At 34.4% G+C, this 16,197-nt stretch overlaps 1 long non-coding RNA gene across 5 annotated transcripts in view; it reads left to right on the top strand.

Moving 5' to 3' along the window:
* Positions 1 to 15,543, top strand: part of LOC141584074 (uncharacterized) — a 375,324-nt gene extending 359,781 nt beyond the window's left edge. For all 5 annotated transcript variants that reach the window (XR_012517015.1, XR_012517018.1, XR_012517017.1 and 2 more), the window contains 3 exons: positions 844 to 943; positions 3,031 to 3,162; positions 3,835 to 15,543. This is a non-coding gene — a long non-coding RNA (uncharacterized LOC141584074). The remainder of the gene's footprint in view (positions 1 to 843; positions 944 to 3,030; positions 3,163 to 3,834) is intronic.
* The last annotated feature ends 654 nt before the right edge of the window (positions 15,544 to 16,197 follow it).

Here is a 16,197-nt window from a genome sequence, read left to right as displayed (position 1 = left end):
TTTTTCTGTGTCTATATTACTTTGTTCAACATTGTATTTTTGATTTGGTTGGGTTTAGTTATAGTTTTTTCATTATTGTGTAGAATTCCATTTTATATATAAAACACAATTTATTTATGTATTCCATAATAGATGGCATTTGAGTTGTTTTCAGTTTGGGATTATTTAAATAATGTTACTAAACATACTTTTCCGTATCTGTTGGTATGTAAATTTCTATCAGGTATGTACTTAGGAGGGGAAGCATATGCTCAGTTTTGGTATAGATTCCCAGATTTCCAAAGTAACTGCATCCTTTTCCACTTTTCTTTGTGGTTCTTGTTGCTCTGGAACATTTTGCCCTTGTGGTTTTTGAACTGACAATTGTCAATAAAATAGAATGCTGTCTATTTTTTCCCTGTATGTTCATTTTACATATTTTGTTAAGTATCTTATATATTTTTTTAAAAATGCTGTAAAACCATTGTAATATCTCTATTTTGAATTTTACATATTTATACATTATTTATTACACTAAGAGATTGTTGTTGGTTTAATTTCTGGCAAAATATCTACAAAAATTATTAATTCTATTGTTTAAAAATTAATATTTTCTTCCTTCATATTTATTGCTTTTAGTTTTCCTTAGGCTTATTTATCAATCTTCATTAGCAGAAAGCTTACCTAATTGATTATTGTTTAATAGCCAATTGTCTCTGCTGATAGAGTGACCAACATAAATCCAAGAGAACTTTGCTGGAGAGATACTGAGTATACAGTACTTATTCATTCAGAGAGAGAGAGACAGAAACAGACACACACACACAGAGAAATTAGAAATTAATTATCCATTTCCTTCCCCAGGACTTTGCCGTGTCTGCATGTGTGGATGAAAAGTGTAATTTTAATCTTGCAACGAGGAAGGGAGTTAGTCATAGGGAAAACTACAGAGCAAATGATTAAGGTAAGTTGGTCTTTTCTGATATCCTGAAGTCATTGCTTTTCATCTAACTTCCTTTAATTAAAGACCAAAAAAATTAAAAGAAAAAAAGAAATAAGGAAATAAATATTTTCCCCAATTTTTAAAAGTTTGAATTCTGTTTTCTGTTATTGGCCAAGGCATTCTAACTGATACACTACCTAGATCTTTTTTTTTTTTTTTTTTTTTTTTGCCTGATTTACCAGGAACAGGGAGCTACAAGAGTACCCTACTACCATTGTTTTCCTTCTTTTGAAAAAACTAGGTTTTGATTATGTGATTCCATATTTTATTATTACTCGGCTTGAAAATTCATGAGTTATAATTGCACCATAAACTTATTTTGTTCCTTCCCATCATATAATTTTAAAAAGATAAAATCTACAATTTTTTACTCAGCTTCTTATTTTAAAGTATTATTTTATTACTGTGTGAGGATTCATTTACTTTTCTTTCAAATAGTGTTAAAACGTACTTTCTGATATAATGCTGTTAAACAATTGCTTATACTCAATGCTATATTTAAATATTTTCTGAGACTCACTTCTACTCTTCTTATACCATAACTTCCCCATTGACACTTACAGATAAACTTACTAGAACACTTTCTTGATTTTCTTTTTCCATGACAAGTGAATAGATGATATTCTTTCAGTTACTTTTACACATGAAACAAAACTTCAGTGAACCTAGGGCATCTGGCTTAAAATTTGTTCCCCTGATGCATTTGTAAACATTTTCCCCATTCTCTAGCATTGGTGTGGTGCAGAAGAGGTCCTACCTCAGTTTAATTGTTCTGTGTCGGATTACACTTTTTCCCATCCCTAGGCTGGCTGTCTTTCCCTTCTCAACGCAGTATATCCGGGTTGGTGTTTTACTCCTCAGATGTAATCTCTTTAAATCTTCAGATTCAATTCAATTTTTTTTTCTGTTAATACTTTATTTCAGTATATTTTCTGTTCTAGTTTTCAGAATTATTGATCAAATTTGGATCTCTGCGTTCGGTACTCCAACGTAATACCTTCTCTGCTGCTGTTTCATTTGCTTTCTTCTGCAACATGGCAGAGTGCTTCAAGATGGGTCGCCAGAGGTCTAACTAAATCTTCTACATTAATAGGTTTTCTCTGCATTGTTATAATGAATTTTAAATTAATTTTGTAAAATTTATAATTATAGGGGTTTTTCATGTTCAGCTGCATTTAATTTTTTTCCTGTTTCCCCATTCTTTTTTCTCATGTCTTTGAACATACTGATCTAACACTGAAGAGACACATTGATAGAAAAGAAGTTTTGAACTGAGTTCAAAGATTCAAAGAGGTTACATATAAATTGTAAAACACCAACATCTGTATATGTTCCGATGAAAAAGGAAAGAATACAATTTCCTTATTATGTCCGTCTTTTGTCTTGGAGTTGTTACTTAAATTTTGTTAAAATAAATTGTGTTCAATTGCATTATTGTCCTCATTTCTTCACCTCTTCTTGCATCTGTTCCCTTGCTATGGCCTCATCATCGTAGATGACATAAACTCATTTCATCTCGTCTCTGAACTTGGCTATGTGACTTGCTTTGGCTCATGACATATGAGCAAAAGTCACAGTTTGTATTACAAGTGCAAACCTTGAAGACGTCACATGTACTTGCTTGCTTTCTTTTCTTTCTGCCAGATCATGGAAATTATATATTGGTGGGTAGTCTGCTGATTAGCAGAGCCACCCTAGGTAATTAATAGACATGTGGTGACAAAAAGAGTTTCCAAGTAGAACCCAGCCTATGTCAATCAGATCCTAGTAGATTCACAGACACAGGAACAGTAAGAAAATACTACACTTACTGGAGTGATTTGTTGCATAGCAATAAGTAACCTATATAATGTTTTAAAATATTTTCTCTGGTGAATCATTTTCAAATGTAATTCTTTCTGTGCTTCTTGCTTAATAAAATTTTTTGTAGATCTTACTTTTATAACTTTATTCTTTTTTGCCTAGAATTCCTTATTGAAAAAAAGATTAATAGATTTTGTTTCCTAATGCATCTGTCTGTAAGTAGTGATGAGGCTTCCTCTTTGAAGACCACAGGTGAAAGGATTAGATGCTTTCTCAGAAGCCCAGCAACCTGATGGGAGTGTGGAGTAAGCCAGATCCAAATCAGAACTTCATCTTTGCATGGTTTATTTTTCTTGTCTGGCAAATTCGCTCTGCAGGTAAGCAGATCCAGTGTGACAATATCTTTTTGTGTTAGCTGTTTGTCCTTTCGAAGAAGAGATTCTTTGGGTTTTTGTTTTGTGTCTTGAACCCTTCAAAAGCAGATGTCTCAATTCTAACTGGCCTTATTACTGGTTCTAAAGAAAACTTGCTGCTTTAGGGAAAATTGTCAGCATGGTTCAAGGCATTTTATTTGCTAGATATTCTTGAAAGAGACTGGCCAGTGGCTCACAAATCTCACTTCATCTCCCTCTTAGATATCCAACTAATGTATATGTTTATTTCCTCTGCTTGTGGCCATGTGATTGATTTCTTAGTAATATAATGTGAATAGAAGTGCTATTGTTATTTCCAGGTCTGGCTCATAAAAACTTTCTATGAACAATTCCCAATTTTCCAACAGAGGGTAAAGAAAATGGAGAAAGTCCAATAACCAAGAATTGCATCCAACCCACTGTTGTAAGCAATAAACTTTAAAAATTATTGAAAAAGCAGAGGTTTTGTAAGATTCTTCAGTTAAACAAAGTAACTATACATGTTGTGAAGATCAAACTCAGAGAGATCTAGACTATTGCAAAAACTATTACTCACCCTTACTATTAGACTAGACTGTATGTTAGGTCTTTCAACATGACCATCCATGAATTTAATCTAGATATCTCCTTTTCCAGGAGAAAAGGACTACAATAAAATGATACAGGAACTGAAAGACAAAATAGCCATTTTAAGAAAGAATCAAACTGGTGTGATACAGCTGAAAACACACTACAAGAATTTCATAATACAATTTGCATATATTAGCAACAGAACACACCAAACTGGGGAAAGATTCTCAGAGCTCAAAGTCTGGTTCTTTGAACTAAATTAGTCATACAAAAATAAAGAAAAAACAAAAAAGAATGAACAACATCTCTGAAAAATATGAGACTATGTAGAAGACCAAATATAAGACTCACTTGGTGTCCCTGATAAATGGAGAGAAAGCAAGCAATTTGAAAAACGTATTTGAGGATACCAATGAAAACTTCCCCAACCTCACTAGAAAGGCCAACATTCAAGTATGGGAAGTGCAGAGAACCCCTGTGAGATACTATACAAGATGACCATCCCCAAGACACATAGTCCTCAGATTCTCCAAGGTCCAAATGAAAGAAAAAATGTTAAAGGCAGCTAGAGAGAAGGCACAGGTCACCTAAAAGGGAAGCTCATCAGACTAACAGTGGACCTTTTAACAGAAACCATACAAGTCAAAAGAGATTGGAGCCTATATTTAGCATTCTTAAATGAAAGAAACTCCAACTAATAATTTACTATCCAGCCAAACTAAGCTTCATAAGCAAAAGAGAAGTAAAATCATTTTCAGACAATCAAATGCTGAGGAATTCATTATACCTATCTTACAAGAGGTGCTAAACATGGAAATAAAAGACCATCATTGGCCTCCACAAAAACGCAATTAGGTACCTAGACCATTGACATTTGAAAGCAACTGCACAATCAAGTCTGCATAATAACCAGGTGGCATCATGATGACAGAATCAAATCTGCACATATCAATATTAACCTTGAATGTAAATGGGCTAAATGCTGCAAATAAATGGCACAGAGTATCAAGTTGGATAAAGAAGCATAACCCAATAGTATGCTGTCTTCAAGAGACCCATCTCATTCGCAGTAACACCCATAGATTCAAAGTAAAGGGATGAAGAAAAATCTCACAAGCAAACAGAAAACAAAACAAAATGCAGGAGTGATATATTTTAATTTCAGACAAAACAGACTTTAAACTAACAATGATCAAAAAAGTCAAAGAAGGGTGTTTCATCATGGTAAACGTTTCAATTCAACAAGATTTAACTCTCCTAAATATATATGCACCTAACACAGGAGAGCCTAGATTTACAAAACAATTTCTTAGAGATCTACAAAGAGACTTGAAGGTGGAGGGTAAGAGGAGGCTGAGGATCAAAAACTACCTATTGGGTATTATGTGTATTACCTCATTTGCAAAATAATATGTACACCACAACATGCAATTTATTTGTAGAGCCAACGTACGCATGTACCCTTGAAACTTAAAAAAAAAAGTCAGAAAAATATTAGATGCTGGGAAAATTCAAAGTCACAGCTCTTTTTTAAAAATTTTAATCAGGAAAATTTTTTTTCCATATATAAACAATAGCTTATCCGAAAATATAAATGAAAAAAATGTTTCATTTAAAATTCAGATTCCAAACACAAAATATCTGGAAATACGCTTCATAAAAGGTGTGTAATACCTACATAAAGAAAGAATAAAAAACATTTCTGAGGACCATAAAGGATGACTGAAGAAAATACAAAGATATTCTACATTCTTGGGAAGGAAAAATCAGTATTATAAAGATATCAACATACCTACATTTATCTGGAAATACAATATAATATCAATTATTAAAATAACAGATTCATTAAGATAATGAATCTGTTTAATTTCTACTGATAACTTAATATAAAACTCATCTGGAGGAATTAACATAGTAAAATATTCTGGGGAATACTGAAAAAAAATGAATAATGAGGAACTAGTTTTAGTGTTTCTGAAAATATATGTAATAAAGCAACAAAATTTAAAATTCTTTAGTCCTTATGAATAAATAGACAGCAACAGAACACAATCTAGGAACAATCCCAAACACTTGAAAATTTAATTTATAAGAAAATGAGAAAATATTTAGAAAAAAATTAAGTAAACTTGGGTCTTTATCTCACTCCTTACACCAAATATTTAAACAGTAAAAGAAAAAAAAAACCCACATAAATTCTAGGAAAAAATAACAATAATTTTATTTATTATTTTAGACCAAGAGAGGACTTCTTAAATGACCTAAACTCAGAATTCATAAAGTGTCTATGAGAACCAAAGTAAACTATCCTTCCCAACAAAATAAACTTCTGTCTGGTGAAAAGAATCATCAACAAAGTAAACACAGCTGACATTTTTTGGGGAAACATTTCAATACTTATGGCAGAAAATGTTATTAATTTATAAAAAGGTCAAACAATATCATGGCAGTCAAAATCAGATCATTTAAGTGAGCAAAACATTAGGGATATACATTCAACAAAGTAGTCATGGACCGTGAAAACAGAAAGTTCCTAAAAATGTGAATAATGTTCATTTTTATTGTTTTCCAGTGTATGCACCCAGGATTTTTCTTTGTGCCTTTGAGTGCTTTTTAAAAAAATGTCCTTGCTTTCTTAATTTTCTGAGTTTTACTTTCTCATTTTCTTTGCTGAATATAAAACAACTGAAGGATAAGAAACTCGTCTTTCTATAACTGATTTTAATTAAGCATGGTAAAACTGAGATGATTGTAATTACTCTTTTGTTATCTTCAAGAATCTACTCAAGCTACCTCAGTTTCTCAGATCATTCCTGGGCAACAAACGAACAAGAAGGAAGACATTTTATTAGCTGGTGTCTGGCTAGCTGATTTAACACCTAGAAGAGAACATTTAATAAACACAAACTCTGAAGTTGTTCACTTTCAAAAAAAAAAAAAGCTTTCACAATTTACTTACCATTGCCTTATCTTCTTCAGTCATCTCTGAAGTTGTTACCCCTATGGTAAGAAGTACGCATTCATAAGGAACCATAATGTCCTTCACGAAATACAGTACACCCTACAATTTTGTATAAAACTTTGCTGTTATTTTTTCTGTCCATTTTACTCTCTAGAGAAATGGATCTCAAGCTCTTTGTCAATTTCTGAAAGTTTTTATTAATTTCCCTTCATCCCAAAATTGCATAAATCAGAATCAGAACTTTGGCTTTAATAATAAAGACTTAATATCTTTGTGTGTCATTGCATCTCACGTAATGAGATAGGGCCTCCAAAGTGGGAATCTGAAATATTTTACAATCTTATTTTTCTTTTGACATAGTAATTGGTGGATTGCTGCAAGCAGTTAGTGGTTAGGGTCCAGAAATGCCAGACATCTTGCAGTGAGAGGGATAGTCTATACAGGAAAGAATTCTCACATGTTTTGGCTAACATTGGCTATTACTGCAGGTGGAAACATTGGAATGATGTGAACCTCAACCTATCTTTTACATATATATATATACATGAAGGGAGTTTTGTATGCTTTATTATTTCATTATTTGAAAAATGTAGCTGTTTATTTTCTATTGCTGTGTAACAAATCATCATGCAGCTTAAAAAAACATTATTTATTATTTCACAGTTTCTATGCGTCATAGGCCAGTAGTCTGGACACACTTGGCTGAGTCTTTTGCTCAAGTTCTCACATAAATGCTATGAAGATATTGACCAGAGATATGGCCTCATATAAGGATTAGGTTCTCTTCTGAGTTCACACGGAGAGTGGTGGAATTCATATCTTTGCAGTTGTAGAACTCATAGCAACTTGCTTCTTCAAAGCCAGCAATAGAGAGAACTCTGCTGCTTCCAGTCTCTCTGATCTCTAGACTCTCATTTAAAGGGCTGGCCTGATGAGACCAGGCCGAGTCAAGATCATATCTTTCTTAATCAACTCAAAATCAGCTTTGAGAAACTCTAGTGCCATGTATTAAATTCCTTCATTTTTGTCATGTGGTGTGCAATAATCACTGGATTGATATTTCATCAACTTCGTCATAGTCTATTGGTTAGAAGCAAGTTGCAGGTTCCATCTACACTCAAGGGGAGGAAGAGAGGTAAAGAGGGATGACTAATTGGGGGTCACACATGGGTGTGTCTGCAATAGCAACCATTGCATAAGTCAAGGAAAGATTGAATTCTGCTTTGCATGACATCTACGTAGAGTTGTTCACAGTTTTGAAGAATGAGTTTACCAGCAGCACTTCTCATAGCACTCTATACTTACATATGCTCTAGTCACCATGATTCCACATAGAAGTAAAAACATCTGACTAACTTCACTATATCTTCTAGAGTAAAGAGCTTTCACATAGAGAAACATTTAGTTTTATATAAATGATTCTCTTTTATTTTCTTTACGTCATAGTCAATATGTTCCATTGCTTTTTTGAAATCACATGCATAGGTAGTTTATGTTACCTACAGATTTAATTTCCAAACAGTAAATGTAGAATTTTAAAATATTTGTTGGTCTAGTTGGGTTGAAACTATTGTGATAGGTAGAGAGTATGGGCTAAGAACACGAATAGACAATTCCCGAAAGAAAATATACAAATGGCCAACCAACATATGAAAAAATGCTCAACATCATTAATGATCAGGGAAATGTAAATCGAAACTGCAATGTGATACTACCTTACTCCTGCAAGAATGGTCATAATCAAAAAATCAAAAAAACAGTAGATGTTGGTGTGGATGTGGTGATCAGGGAACACTTCTACACTGCTGTTAGGAATGCAAACTAGTACAGCTACTATAAAAAACAGTGGGGAGATTCTTTAAAGAACTAATAGTAGAACTACCATTTGATCCAGTAATCCCGCTATGGGGTATCTACCCAGAGGAAAAGAAGTCATTATACAGAAAAGATACTTGCACATGCATGTTTACAGCAGCACAATTCATAATTGCAAAGTCATTGAACCAACCCAAATGCCCATCATCAACGAGTGGATAAAAAACTGGTGCACACACACACATATATATATATATATATGTATACACACACACACACACACACACAAACACACACACACACATGATGGACTACTACTCCACCATAAACAGGAATGAATTAACAGCACTGCAGTGACTTGAATAAAATTGGAGATTATTATTCTAAGTGAAGTAATTCAGGGATGGAAAACCAAACATTGTATGTTCTCACTGACATGTGGGAGCTAAGCTATGAGAATGCAAAGGCATAAAAATAATACAATGGACTTTGGACTCCGGGGGAAGAGTGTGAGGTGGGTAAGAGATAAGAGACTACAAATGTGGTGCAGTATATACTGTTGAGGTGATGGGTGCACCAAAATCTCACAAATCACCACTAATGAACTTCCAAATACCACCTGTACACCAAAAAATTATGGAAAAATAAAAATTCAAATTAAAAAAATATGCCCTTCTTTTTTACATAAAGAAACTGAGAATCTTTTAGCCACAGTCCCAAGCCATTAGCACAGACTCATTTATCAGATTACTTTGAAAGCATGAGAGGCCTGAACTTGAATGAATTAAATGAAATAGCTAAATTGTGAAATTGGCTAGAGGAGAAGCTATACACAACTAGGTGAGGAAAGCAAGAGAACTTATAGTTATCTGTCAGCTATGGGCTTCTCACTCAGACAAGATCAAGGAACATGGGAAGTGGACACGCAGTGTGGGAGTTGCCAGCAGATACAGAACACTTGTAAAGACACACAGTAATGGACTTTACTATTTGGCTTAGGGTGATGCTAATTATAAAAAGACTAATTCTGGCCAGGCACAGTGGCTCATGCCTATAATCCCAGCACTTTGGGAGGCCAAGGTGGGTGGATCACAGGTAAGGCGTTTGAGACCAGCCTGGCCAAGATAGTGAAACCCCGTCTCTACTAAAAATACAAAATTAGATGGGTGTGGTGGTGGGTGTCTCTAATCCCAGCTACTCATGAGGCTGAGGCAAGAGAATCGTTTGAACCTGGGAGGTGGAGGTTGCAGTGAACCGAGACTGCACCACTGTACTCCAGCCTGGGTGACAGAGCAAGGCTCCATCTCAAAAAAAAAAAAAAAAAAGTATGATTCTGCAGCATAAAATGTTTTATTTGTTGACTTTCTTAAGATAGGCAACTTATTCTGAAACTAAACCAATAACTCGTATTCCAATACTAATTGACTGGGATTATTAAAAGGCTATTTTCCCCCCAATTTTTTTAAAACCCCTTTTAGTCTGTTCCTCTCGCTTTTTCATTCTCTCTCTGCGTTTCTTTCTCTTTCTTTCTACCTTTCTATCCCCTCTTCTATTTTTGGAAAGGTCAACTATTTTGGAAAGAGTGTTGCTAACAAGTTGACACTCAGGCCACATTAGGTACAACACGTGATTGCACAACAAGGCTGTCAATGGTTTGCCCATTGGGCAGACAGAGTAAGTAAGGATGTCTTTCTGAAAGAAGCAATTGCTCATTACTGCAGTTTTTTGTGCTCATTGTCATATGCCCAAAGTTCCAGGGCACCTGCGGGAGTGGCCCCTTTTTACTCCCTTGAGAGATCCATGTTCCTACCCAGTGGTATTATCTGCCTCACCTTTTGAAGATGCTGGATATCTGTAGGGGCAAACATCGGGAATTCTTATGTGGAGAATGGGGTTGTTCAATACTTGAAGAAATAATTTAATAAATTGCAGGACCAAAGCAATGGTTGGGAAAGATTTCACAATAAGAAAAAGTACTGGGAATTTTCAGTCACAAATTCTCATATTTAACTTGAATAAACATCAGCAAGGGTGATAAGATCATTGTAAGCTTTAGCAACAGACATTCAAATGTCATTTCTTGAGATTTGGGTGGCTCATCACTTAATAATTAATATCGTAGTGAACAGAATAGCTGAATTTGGCCATGACACATAGGCTATCAGGTAAAAGATTTTGATCTGAAATAGCCTTGTTAATTGCATTCTATTTCAGTTTAAAAGGCTACCAAATTTCTGTACAGCCAAACATAGTCACTTTCCAAATATAAGCTTAAGTTCTGAATATGAATTTATAAACTGTTTAAACCTAGGAAAGAGAATGCAAAGCAATTACATTTGACGTAGTCATTTTTGCTTATATGCAATTTTCGCACTTGGAAAATGCATTGCAGCTGTGCATGAATGTCACTCTTACCCCCAACTTTTTCGAACAGCCACTGAGTGTTTTCCTTTTTTCTCTGCCCCTTATCTTCCTACTGAGGATAATTTGGAAAGTAAAGAAGAGACACAAAGGTTGCAGGAGCAACATACGTTAATGACGATCTTTTTTCTGTCCTGAAACAGTGATAATGGTGACTTTTGGCCTGGTTTATGATTGTCTGCATATGGTACCAAATACCATTAGGGGATGGCCTCTAACAATATAATTCTGACCATGCCACTTCTTTACTCAAAGGCATCCAGTGGCAATACATCTCAGCCAGAGAAGCAGCTCTTAAGAGATAGGGTGCTTCAATTCCCCCATGGGCTGCGCCAGCATTTCCAGTCTCTTCACTGTTAACACACACAGGCACATGCTCTCTGTAGAGTCTTTGCACTTCTGCTTTCCCTTATGAAATTCTCTTCCCTTGGACATCTTCATCCTACTTCCCTCAGCTCTTTCATCTTGTTTTAAAAATGTCATTTTCTCAGTGAGATCATCCTTGTCTTACTCAGTCTGGGCTTCTCTAATAAAAATACTATAGACTGAGAGCTTTAACCAGCAGAAATTTATTTCTCACAGTTCTAGAGGCTGGGAAGTCTGAGATCAGGGGGCCAGCCTGGTTGGATTCTCAGTTTGGAGATGCCCTCTTCTCATTGTATCTCACCTGATGGAGAGCAGAGAGGGAAGAAGCAAGTTGTCTCACATCTCTTCTTAGAAGGACACTAATCCCATTCGTGATGGCTCCATCCTCATGACCAAAGGCCTTGCCTCTGAATGTCATCACATTGGGGATTTGGCTTCAACATATGACTTTGGATGGGGTTGGGTGCAAAAAATTCAGTCCGTAGCATTTCTAAGTGATCTTGTTTAAATTTTCTATCTAACCCCTTCTATGCTTAAACTTATCTCTTTAGTGTTGTTCTTTATCTATTGCTAAGGTAACCCATCTATGTATCTATCTGTATATTTATCACCTATGTATGTATGTATGTACTATGAATGTGTATGTATGCATGTATCCACCTATCTAAAGTATCTAACTTGCTTCAGAAATAAAAAGTTCTTTAAGGGGCTGTGTTTTTTTCTTTTTAATTTCTCATTTATAACCATGGCACTAGAAAGTAAGAAGGCAAAAAGATTCCTTGCATATGCATTCACTGAAGTACATACTAATTGAATAAAAGTATTACATAACTACCACCTTGGCCACCTATACATTTTAAGGTCTACAGAAGGAATTTAAAAATTATACAGCATAAGAAAACCATGGCTTTGACTTCTTATTTCTTCTTCAAAGGTAAAATGTAAAGGGAAAGCCATGGCAATTGGTCTTATAAACGGGAATTCTGGCATTTGAGAGCTCAGTTTACTTTATTTAAACTTGCTTTTTACAATAAAAATTATGTTTCCAGGCTGTTATAATTGTATTTTCTGAAAAGAAAAGAGAGCGATAATGATTCCCGTGGTCTTAAATCTGTTCTTTTATTAGATTGCCAATTTCCTTTAAATGTCCTAAGAGAAAATTGGATTCAATTGTGAACCAGAATAAATGTAGGAGGAACTAAAAATTTAGATGGACAATTAACTATTCCAAATTATAAAAGTCAATATTTATACATTATCTGAAAACAACTGCAGCAACAGTGTGTTTAAACAGAGCTATCCTTGTCACATAGTTGTTGTGGGTGAAAAGGGGCCTCTTCTTCATTGAAACTCAAATCACAAGAATTCCCAGTTCCAAATTCTTTCTTTTTTTGTGTGGCTAATACCAATTGAAGAAGTCCAAGGAATGCTGAAATACTTTTCCTGAATCAGCTTCTTTTTTATTTTAAAATAAAGAGTTTTAAAAACTGATTATCAACAGAAAATGCAACATTTTGACTCTAGTTTCACACAGAAGATGCAGGTGAATGACACCCAAATAAAGCATTATTAAAATCAAGGTTGTGCTCTTTGGATGTTTTTTGAAAAATTGTTCTTTACATATGGTTTTATATTGGACTCATAAATGTGAACATTTTCACATCACAACTCACCCAGGTTTGCGTTTGCTTTCTTTTCTACTTAACTGGGAATTTTCAGTGCTTGACTATGTAATATAATAATATTAAAAGACACTGTTCTCTCACATTTAGGATGCAATTAAAGAATATTTAACTCATGGCTGTTCTCAAGAGATCTTAGTTTCATTAAGAAAAGGTTATAACTGTATTAAAATCTTGTGAATGTGCCTTATCATATTTGTCCGGGTTTTTGCTGTTCATTTCTTTGTGATAAGATTCCTGGGCAGAGCAAGTCTTCGGAAGTAAGCCCACAGGGCTGCCTGGCAAGTTTATTTTGGGAAGGAAATAATCAATTTAGAGCTATTACTGCAGGAGCCCTTATAGAGCTCATTTCCTCATCTAATGCTTCACAAGCTAGTATTACATGTTTAGTAGCAACTTCAAAGAAACAGCACTATGCTTTGTAGGTTTTGTTAATGCAAACTTTCTCTGAGGGCACCAAGTGTTTACCATTAACATGACTACAATCCACAGACTTGCAAACACAGGTCATAAAAGCCTTAGCAAAGACTTGTACTGCAGTAGCCCAACACACTGTTAATGTGATTCTGTGTTAGCTGCTGAATTACAAGGACTGGAGTGGAGTCTGGGGGATGGAGGGAGGGCAAGCTGAGCTGGGAAGCAGTATTATGCCTACAGTCTTGATTTGTCTGCACTATCTCTTTTCCATTGAGTCCAATGTATTGAAAATACTGATGTAGCCTAACAGCAATATAATCAAAACAATGCACAGAGAGTGTCTAGTCCATACTCAGGTAACAATAAGAATACTGATTTTTCTATATCGCATATTTAAATCCAGACTCTTATCTATACAGAGAAGCATTTAATGTTCTCAATTAGAAGAGCAGAATAGCAAACATTTAGGCACGGCATGTAAGAGATTTGAAGTAAGGAAAGATCATGGTTAGCTTCAAGGCAAGAGCCTTGATAATCCTGAAAATTCTTAATTAGAAATTGAGTGATTATTGATATCTTCCAAGTCAAGATATCTTGGTGTTCATTTCAAGACTTTGCAGTATGATTGTCTTTTCACCTTAAATATGAGAATATTATTTGTCTTTGCTGTATATTAGATGAGACTCATGGGGCAGGCTGTTCTCTTTGTTAGCTAATAGCAAGCCTCTGTTAGAAGTAAGGAGATAATTTTAATTAGTTGTTATCTATATGTGTCTCATATAATTGCCCACTGGAAGCCACTATTTTATTAACATTTGGAGCTACTACCATTCTGTTCAATAAAAACCGCTTTAAGAGGGCTTCTTTTTCATATGCAGATTAAACCAGTTCAAGAAAAGTCAGAGAGGAGGAGTGCCCATGCACAGGGCCTGTTAGGCGTTCCGGATACCTCTGCTGCAAATGAGCTGCAGCTGCACACTAGGAATGGCTCTAATGTCCAGAGTGAGAAAACCAAAACATCCCCTGGAATTTGGCGAGACCTTTAGGAAAAGTAGGATAAAAATACAGAAATTATAGGAAAATCATTAGCAGTTGTTTGGTTATTTTTCTGTGTCAATAGACTTTTGTTTAATATATTAGATATTTGAGCAGCACTGTAAGGGCTTTCGTTTAGTTTCTTTCACGTTAAAAATAGCCAGTTAAGCAACCAGCTTTACAGGGTATGGTTATAAATTAGGAAAAGAAGAAAGGAGAAAAGATATGGAATCTCTAAGTAAAAATAAACCTTCCGATCCAATTTAAAGTTTATAAAGGGAAGAGATACATCAGAAGGACCCCTTTTTTTGTCTTGGTGTTAGCTGTCAAACTACCTCTATGATGACTGATATTTGTTTAGAACTCAATTCTTGTTGAAAGGGCAATATTTTTGGAAGGGAATCTGTTTTTCCAATTAAAACAAAAATTGCAAACCCCCAAATACAATTTTGCTAGGAAACTAAAGCTCGGAGATCAACTTTTTTTTTCCTTTAAGCAAATTACAATTTTGTATTTTCATGCAATCTTTTGAAGGAAGTGGTTTGGAATAGCTATTTTGAAATTCAGTTGCCATAAAACTCAAATGTTTCATAAACCAGGTCAAGTTATTTCACCATGAAAGTCAAATGATGGCAATTTTAGAAGAAAAAATATATAAAGTGGCTTACTTTTTTTCAATTTTTCTTTTTTAAAATAACTTAAAAACATTTTCCTACACCCAATTATAAAGCAATATTTGATTTGGCACAAGCATACATTTAGTTTATTTGAGATAATAATTATTTGGTTTAAGAATTCCACATTTCATGGTGTTCTATAAAATGGGCTCACAGTATCCAGATGCTCTTCTACCCGAACCAAACTGGGAAATAAATACCTACGTCTGTCTTTCAGGCTGTTTCTCAAACTGTATTTGAATTTCATGGGGCTTACAAAGAAATAGTAGCTTTAAATAACAAGCCTCAGTCTCCTTTAAGAACCAGCAGAAAACAGTTTGAAAGGAATTACTGCACACAACATTCAGGTTTCATCATGTGTTCTCAAATGTTTCAAAGTTTTTGGCTTCCTTTTGGGGTTCCTTTAAAATCAATATTATTCATGAGTGCTTCCTTGCATATATATATATATATATATATATATATATATATATATATATATTTAAGATGTTTCTTTTCAGAGCATATTTTTTTCTGATTTTCTTGCTTTCTTCTCCCCTTTATAACATTTTTATTTCTAAGTTAGTAAAATAACTGAAGATTTTATCATATCTTATAATGACCGATTTATCCCTATCTAGTGCCTCCCTGGATGTTGGGTATGGGAGCGATGATACACAATTTCCACCAAAAATTGAAATAACTCGATGTATAATTTTAGAAGTGGGCATGCATGTCATTTTTTAAATTTGTAAAATCTACTGCAGAATATATTAAGATGATAGAAATGATCATTTTTGTAGGTAAAAATCGTCAAATACTGCCAATTTCAGGAGGTTCATTAAGTATAAGGTCACACCTACATTCGTTAGACTGTTAAATTGATTTTCATTGTTTTTACTTCAATATACTAGAAAAGTTTAAACATCTATTTTGAAACAAATCGAATCTTCCTCATCCCAGCTTCCTGAGAACATCACTCTAAATATAATTAACATTGTTTTAGATGTCTAATTCCCTGATGTACCATTTCACAATTGCATATGGTTTTCCTAAAACTTCAATTACTTTCAGT

This window comes from Saimiri boliviensis, chromosome 3, assembly GCF_048565385.1.
Source record: "Saimiri boliviensis isolate mSaiBol1 chromosome 3, mSaiBol1.pri, whole genome shotgun sequence".
NCBI lineage: Eukaryota > Metazoa > Chordata > Mammalia > Primates > Cebidae > Saimiri > Saimiri boliviensis.
Note: the sequence above shows the minus strand (reverse complement) of the source record. Positions and strands in the feature narration are given on the sequence as shown.